This window comes from Tenrec ecaudatus, chromosome 4 (genome assembly GCF_050624435.1).
Source record: "Tenrec ecaudatus isolate mTenEca1 chromosome 4, mTenEca1.hap1, whole genome shotgun sequence".
NCBI classification, from domain to species: Eukaryota; Metazoa; Chordata; class Mammalia; order Afrosoricida; family Tenrecidae; genus Tenrec; species Tenrec ecaudatus.
This window is the reverse complement of record NC_134533.1, coordinates 178,769,689-178,777,837: the sequence shown is the minus strand read 5'-3', so window position 1 is coordinate 178,777,837 and position 8,149 is coordinate 178,769,689. Positions and strand designations below refer to the sequence as shown.

The window sequence follows — 8,149 nt, the reverse complement described above, 5'->3', positions numbered from 1 at the left end:
CCATGTAAGGCCATGGGTCAGTGCAGGATGTAGCATCTCACTGTGGAGCCGGCTATATGGTCCTCTCTGTACATTGGGTCCTTCGAGCTGGCCTATCGTCGTCTGAGCTTGGTGGGCCCAGGTGTGCTCCGCTCCATTCTTCCTCCTTCCTTTGCTTCAGCTTCCTTCTGGGTGTGGTCTGGTAGGTCAGTTCCTTTCCCACACCAGACGATCTATTTTCATTTTCTGTGGTACTCCCTTTGATGGTGGGGCTCGGGCTAATTAGGGTTGGGGCCAGCGTATGATCCAGTCTCTCTGTGGATTCCTCCACGGGTTACGTTGCCCTCCTGGTTTGGCCTGTCATGGTGGGGTCCGTATGCATGTTCCAGTTTTGTGGGGACACAACCAATACTCTCTATCTGGGTGGGTTAGTGCCCTGTTTCCCCCATGCTATCTACTCAGTTTCTCCCCCACCCTGCTTCTCCCTCCCCCTGCCCCCCTTCTCCTTCTTTATGCTGGGCTCTCATGTATCTCCCTAGGTGTGGCCTGCCCTCCCTCCAACTATCTATGCTTCCACCCGTTTATTGCAAGATAGGTTTTTATTCTTCTCTTCCTGGCATGCTGATTGTACTTACCTCAGGGGATTCATGTTTCTATTTTTAAGTAACCTTGTCATTTATTCTTTATCCCTGTGGGACTTTGGGGGTTTTTAGGGCTGGGATTGGTTATATCAAGTGTGGTCCTATTTTGATGCTATCTCCTACCAGTGAGTCTTAAGAATTACTACCAGTCAGGGCTGACTCAATGACAATGAGTTTGGTTTGTTCGGTATTCATAGATGTAAGTCCCTGGAGATACTACTAGTCATATTCCCTTATAGTAATCAATAATAAGACAGAGACATAGGGGGTGAGGGCTCATTCCCTCTAGCAGTCACTGACCTCATCAGTCTGCATCATTCATTTCATTTTATTATCACTTGTTATGTTTTAAGGTTTGTTTTTATTTTTAAGTAACCTTATCATTTATTCTTTATCCCTGTGAGACATTGGTTTCCACCTCTCAGGAGAATAAGCAGACCATTATTGCTAGTTTATATGCCAGTATTCCCAGGACCCTGACTATATAGGATAGTCACTTCAGATGATGCCAAAATGCCAGGCGAGTCATAGAGAAATAAGATCCTGAATAGACTTTCTCAGGATACATTTTAAAATTTATGATAGAATAATTAATGGTCATTCGTTGTCTTACCTACACATTGAGGAAGCAGGCAATCCTCATTGTTTTGCCCACATGAGTTCCCTGTGCCCAGTAGTAAAGATTTAGAAAGATCATACAGGATCCATTTTCTCCTTCTTCGTTTGAGTAATAGATCTCCAGAGTTTCACTTAGGCATACGGACACCCAGGAGTCCTGGGCACACAAGCAGTTACATTGTGTTGACTCCTAAATGTTGGACCCAGACTTCCTTGGCCCAGACTAAATGACCACTACAGAAGTGAGTCAACCTCGGCCATATAGACAATAAGAATATTGAAGAAGAGTAAAAAAGCAATATAAGAGAAGGTACTAGGTACTGAATGTCCCTGTAGCTCAGAGTGACCCCACCAGGCCAAGATAAAGTGTCTGCAGAGTGTCTCTTGGGAGATAAGTAGGACTGTAGCTAGCCTAGCTCATGTGTTTTTGGTATCTTTGTTAGACCAGGCTTCCTCTCCTAACCTCACTTACACTCCACCGCTCCTTGTTCACCTTTTGTTTTTCCTGGTATTTCCGAGGATGAGATGTACCTCCCTCACCACATAAAGAATAGCCTCCCTGGCACAGCTCCCTGGGAACCGTTTGACCTTGGGCAAGTGGCTTGCCTTCTCTGAGCCAGCTCTGCGAAATAAGAACTGGGAATATTTGTCGAAGGGATTTAATCAGGCCTAACTCTCCAGCAGCCCCTGGCATTTTAGAAAGCATAAATAAATGTCAGTGTCAGTCTTTCCCTTTCTTGGTTCAAATCTAGGTTTGGTTCTGCTCTGTGTGCTCCTTGTTGCCATAAATTACTCACCGTGCTCCCAAATCTTTAACCTTTCCATTTCTATCATTCTTCCCCTGGACATAGAAGCAGATTAAATTTCTCCCACGCTAAAACTAAGAACAAGAAGTCTGTCAAACCAATAGCCAACTTGTCTCTCTATTCTTCACAACCAGAAATCAGCAAAGGATGATCTATTTCTTCACTTGCTAATCGTCATTCAAGTAAGACCTCCCATTGGCATAGCATATTAAAAATACAATGCGTCCCTAATTGTAAAATCCTCGTCTTTGTCAGTATCTCTGTAGCAATTAACACTACAGACTCAAACTCCTTTTCCATGTTCACTTGTTAGGCAACTTCCATGATTTGACCATCTCTAGATGTGTGGTACAAATGATTAATATTTGTCTGCTACCTGGTAGGTTGAAAATTCAAATTCTACTTAGAGGCACCATGGAACAAAGGTCTAGAGATCTATACTTTTTGAAATTAGCTTTTGAAATCACTATGGAGCAGAGTTGGCTCTAAAAGGAGCCACCAGAATCTTACTCAATGACAACTGGAAATGGAAAAGCCTGCTCTCTCTGGCACCACCTTCCCAACTCCCACTGTGTCTTTACAACTTCTTGCTCCTTAAATGCTGGTGTTCTCCAGGTGCATTTTGAGAGTTGTGTATTTGTGGCCGATTCAGTTGAACTCCCAGTGTGGGAAACAGAAAGATTTCTCCCAAGTCACCCCCCAGATATATGCTAGACTTAGGACGCTGCTTGCAACTAATGGTAAATGATTGTGGAGTTCCCTCCCTGAAGGCAGTCAGCTGTCAGGCTACTGTCTGGTCCCACCACAAGTAGGACCCACTCCCTGCTGTTAAGGACAATGGGCTACTTCTCCCTAAAGGCTTGAGGCCATTAGTCTGGTCCCTGTAGGTGGGGTTTACACCCTACTGATAATAGTTTCTATAGTGAGCCAAAGAATAGGTCAAACCTGCTCAGTGACATCCAAAGTTAGGCTGCCATCCAGAATCCAAGATCCTCCCATCTTGTCATATGTGCACCCCCATTCCCTCCCCTTCCTTTTACATGGATACCCCTAGATCATCCCCCTCCCAGTACTGTATTACCCTTTCCTGTGATGTATGTCTTCACCTGTAATTAGGGGTCTTGTACATCCCCAGAGAATATAAAAGCCTTGGTTAGCAATAAAGGGGTCTCTCTCTCTCTCTCTCTCTCTCTCTCTTTCTCTCTCTCCATGTAGACCACCAAGTGAGGCTGAGGTGAGCATATTACCGTGAAATGTGTCTGACTCCATTATTTGAATCTCTCTTCTATCTCTCATACTCTCTGTGACTTTACTATTATCTTTACTTATTATCACTGTACAATTGTACCTACTGGACCCGTGATGATGTGTTAGGGGCTGGTTTCCCTCACAACCCAGATCCTCCTTCAGGAAAAAAACCTGTTCCTTCAACTGGAAGCTCCATTGGAGACAGCATAGTCAGCCTCCCTCCAAGAAGAGAACCATCCTTTTCCCACATCAAATTCCTTCTTAAGTTGAGTATATAAAGGCCTGGTCCCCACTACGACCACACTCTAGCTGTTGCATTTCCAGTAGTCACAGCAAGATCTGTTGGTTTTCATTGGGACTAGACGGCAGTTTGGTTTCTGCTTTAGCCCAATCCCACGCCCTCCCCTTCTCTTCCACAGGCACTGACCCCCCAAAGCACTGGCACTAGCCTCCTGCCAGGTGATTTCCATCAAGCACTCTGCTTTCCAAGAAACCCAGCCTGATGCTCACTCAACATTTACATTTTGGGTCTCTCTTTGGAGCACCGTACCCACCTTTCATTGTGCATCTCTACCAAAATTCAAAGTAGCCAAAATGCAAGTCACTTAGCACATGCCCTGTAGCTCTACCTATATCTTCAGCCCAAGTGAGAAGTATCATGGCTCCTCCAGCTTCCCAAACCAGCCACTTCATTTTTCTCACTGTATGTGCAAGTGAGGAGCCCTAGTAGCATAGTGGCTATGAATTCAGCTCTGAACCACAAAGTCAGCAGTTTGAAACCACCAGCTGGAAGTTTATATGGGGCTTTCTATGTCTAATAAGAGTTACCATCTCAGAAAATCAGAGGGGCAGTTCTATCATGTCCTATTGGGAAACTATGAGTCGGCATCGACCCAATGGCAATAAGTTTATATAACTGAGCTAACTCATGTCCATCCCACTTCATAAATAACTTTAATTTGCCTTCTCTTTGTTAAATTATACTTCCTTTCTCCAGAAATACATAGTTTCTCACATTTGCTTCTACAATGGCATATTCATTGAAATACCAGTTTCCAGTCTTCCTCCCTATGGCAGACTGATGGTTGTCAGCATCTGTCCCCATTTATGTCCCCAATTGGTCAATTCCCCTTGCACACAGCTGGGTTTGTGTGTCTGGTTACTGGGCAGTAAAACATTTCTGAACAGAAGTACTGTGTGAAATTTCCAGATCTCATTCTTACAAAAACAAAAGAAATAAACACATAAACTCACTACCATCCAAGTGATTCTCACTCAGACCAACCCAATAGCCCAGAGTAGAACTGCTCTCTAGGGCTTCTGAAGCTTTAAATCTCTGTCAGAACAGACAGCCTCATCTTTGTCCTGCATAGTGACGAGTGGGCCAGAACTGCTGACCTTCTGGCTAGCAGCTTAATGTGTAATTCACTACACCACCAGGACTCTCAACTTTACAAGAAAACTGTTATTTTGTCCTTTACACAAACTGAAAGGCTTGTGTGGGGCTAAGCTGTTGTCAGCTGGCATGGCGTTGGCCTCCAGTGATGGAAACTGATGCACAAGGGAACAATACATTTCCTGGCTTGCACCATCCCCATGAACCATTGCAGATTGGTATATTACAATCCATAAGATTTTCACTAGCAGATTTTCAAGAGTTGAATGCCAGACCTTTCCCCCTAGGCCATCTTAAGGTGTAAGCGCTAGTAAAACCTATGAAGCACCATAGAAATATACAAACTTCCTTGGCATATGGATGACAGCTGCACTTGAAGCATAGGACTCAAACTCCAAAGGTGCACGTGGAAAGCAACGATTCTACCCCTGAACCACCACTGCCCAAAGAGCTAAGCTAGTCTCAATTATGCCAAAGGGGATCGCAACTTAGGCGATGGTAGAGCACTAAGGTAAAGGGTTACTGGGTTCTTCTAGGGTCTCATGGAGCAAAGATGCTTCTAAGATTGGGTCTCCTCCCTTCCACTGAACTGCTACACAAGTGAGGAAACAAATTACCTTCAGTGATGATGTCTTTACCCTATACCCTAACATAGGCAACCTCTCTCCAAATTATTTATTTCAAATGCACATTGGAGCCCATTGCTGCACACTAAACTCTATTAATGAGCTTTAATGATGAGCTATGGAGTCCCATTAAGAACATCATACATGAAGAAAGTGAAGGTGATTTTAAAAGATGGGGAAAAAAGACAAGATCAGAAGAGACTATGAAACTTGCTCTTCATAGTAGAGTAGCAAAAGCAAATGGCAGAAATAACGCCATCAAGGATTGAACAGGAAACCTCCAAACATACCTCAAGGATACAATATAATATTTATTTATTATAAATATTATAATAAAATATTCACGATGTTAGGGGCTTAAGTGGAGAGTAAATGTTTTGAGAATGATGAGGGCAATGAATGTACAAATGTGTTTTATACAATTGTATGGATTGTGATAAGAATAGTATGAGCCCCTAATAAGATGATTTTTAAAATTTTTAAATTTAAAAAAATGAAAATACCCCCCAAAAAAGAAAATTACCCATAATTGCACCCCCCCAAAAATGTGCAAGACCTAAAGTTAGAAAATTCAAATGGAAGAAGATACTCAAAATATCTTAACTGAAAGAACATTTCTCAGCCTTTTGGCGAAGATCAAGTGTAGTATCTGTTCTTATCAATTTAATATCAGATACGTCCTCTATCCAAGGGCAATATATTAAATAGATTTTTAGAGCAGGGAGATGGAATAGGCGCTTGCTCCATTCACTCCACGCATCAGTCTGGTATTGCAGTACTTCCAGGAACACTACACACAAACACACAAAAAACTAAAGGGGGAAAAACATCAAGCCTCAGGCTGTAGTATTGAAAGATTCTATGGAATACCAATTCAACAAGCTAATGAAGCACCAGGAGCACTCACTCTTCTCTGCCAGGAAACTTGGAAGGCAGCTCCTTGACCAACTGAATGGAAAAGATTTGAATTTGTGCCCATTCCAAAGAATAGGTGATCTAACAGGAAGCTTAACCTATAGAACAATATCACTGATAGCACATGCAAGTAAAATTTTGCTGAAAATCATCCAACAATAGTTGTAGCAGGACACTCAAGGGAACTGCCAGAGATTCAGGCTGGATTCAGGAAAGGATATGGCACAGGGGATACCATTGCTCACGTCAGCTGGATCTTAACTCACAGCAGAGGATGCCAGAACGACTTTCACTTATATTTTATTGATTACTCTAAAGCATTCAACTATGCGGACCATAATAAACTATGGCTACCCTTGAGAAGAACAGGAGGTCCAGATCGCTTCCTTGTGCTCATGAGGAAGTTGTGCATGGATCCAGAGGCAATGGTGTGACCAGAACACGAGAATACTGCATGGTTTAAAATCAGGAAAGGTGTGTGAGTCAGGGTTGTATGCTCTCACCCTACTTATTCAGTCAGAACACTGAGCAAATAATCAGAGAAGCTGGATTGTGTGAAGAAAAACTCTACGTCAGGATTAGATGAAGGCTTATTAACAACTTGCGACATGAAGATGGCACGATATTGCATGCTAAAAGAGAGAAGGATTTGAAGCAGTTGTTTATGAAGATGGAGAATTGCAGTCTTCAATACAGATAATGGCTCAATTTAAAGGAGACCAACATCATCACAATTGGACCAATGGGTAACATCATGATAAATGAACAAAAGAATGAAGCTGTCAAAGATTTTTTTCTCGCTTGGATCCACAATCAATGTTCATGGAAGCAGCAGTCAAGACATCAAAGGACACATTGCATTGGGTAAATCTGCTGAACAAGATCTCTTTGGAGTTTTAGAAAGCAGTGAGGCAAGGAATAAGGTGTGTCTGAAGACAAGGTATTTTCAATGGGCTCATAAGCATATGAAAGTCAGAAAACTGAAGAAGAATTTATGCATTTGAATCGTGGTGCTGGAGAGGAATATTGAAAGTATCCTGGAACAAAAGAGCAAACAGACTTATCTTGAAAGAAGTACAGCCAGAATGTTCCTTAGAGGCAAGGATGGTGCGACTTCATCTCACTTCATCTGTTTTGGAAATGACATCCTGAGAGACCAGTGCCTGAGAAAGGACATCATGCATGGTAAAGAAGAGGGGCATCTAGAAAGAAGACAGCCCTCAACAGGATGGGATGACACAGTGTCCACAATGATGAACTCAAGCATAAGGACAATCGTGAGGATGTCCCAGGACCAGAGGGTCATTATGAGTCTGAGCCAACTCAACAGCACCTAACAACGATAATAACAAGTTCTATTAAAAGCATGTCCATTGCCCGTAGGAGAGAATCCAAGTTTCTATAACAGGTTTAATAGGCCCCAAATGGCTGAGTTTCAGTGTCACACCTCCAGCCACCATCTAAAAGCTTTACACACTGTGATAGTTAAGGATTGGGGTCAACTTCAGCCAAGATTCTCAGACATTTCTTAATTAATATGCATTAATCACTCATGATGTGATTTAGCACCGTGTAATAACCATCATAACAGGGTCTGCTAAGAAATCAGTTGTAAGAAATTTAGGGTGGGATGCAACACCTTATTCATGTAACAGCCCTGATCCAATCAATTGAAAGGAAGTTTCCTCAAGGTGTGGTATGCTTCTAATATCAGTGGATGCTGCAGAAAAGTTCGCTTGCTTTTACTGAGTCTGGATCCTACATCTGGCTCATCCTACGACCTTTAGTTCTTTGGACTTGAGTCAGCAGTCTGCCTAATTTTCTGCCTGTCCCAGGAAGTAGTCAGGAACCTTCCATCTCATCGGCCAACTTTGGATTCAATCACCTGTGTCACCAGCAGCCTGTCATCTTCCTGCTGAT

The 8,149-nt window shown here is 42.7% G+C and overlaps 1 non-coding gene across 1 annotated transcript; it reads left to right on the top strand.

Moving 5' to 3' along the window:
* The first annotated feature begins 5,924 nt into the window (after nt 1-5,924).
* LOC142447389 (U2 spliceosomal RNA) lies at nt 5,925-6,115 on the top strand. The gene has a single exon (XR_012784117.1). It is a non-coding gene; the product is annotated as a U2 spliceosomal RNA (small nuclear RNA).
* Nucleotides 6,116-8,149: the final 2,034 nt, after the last annotated feature.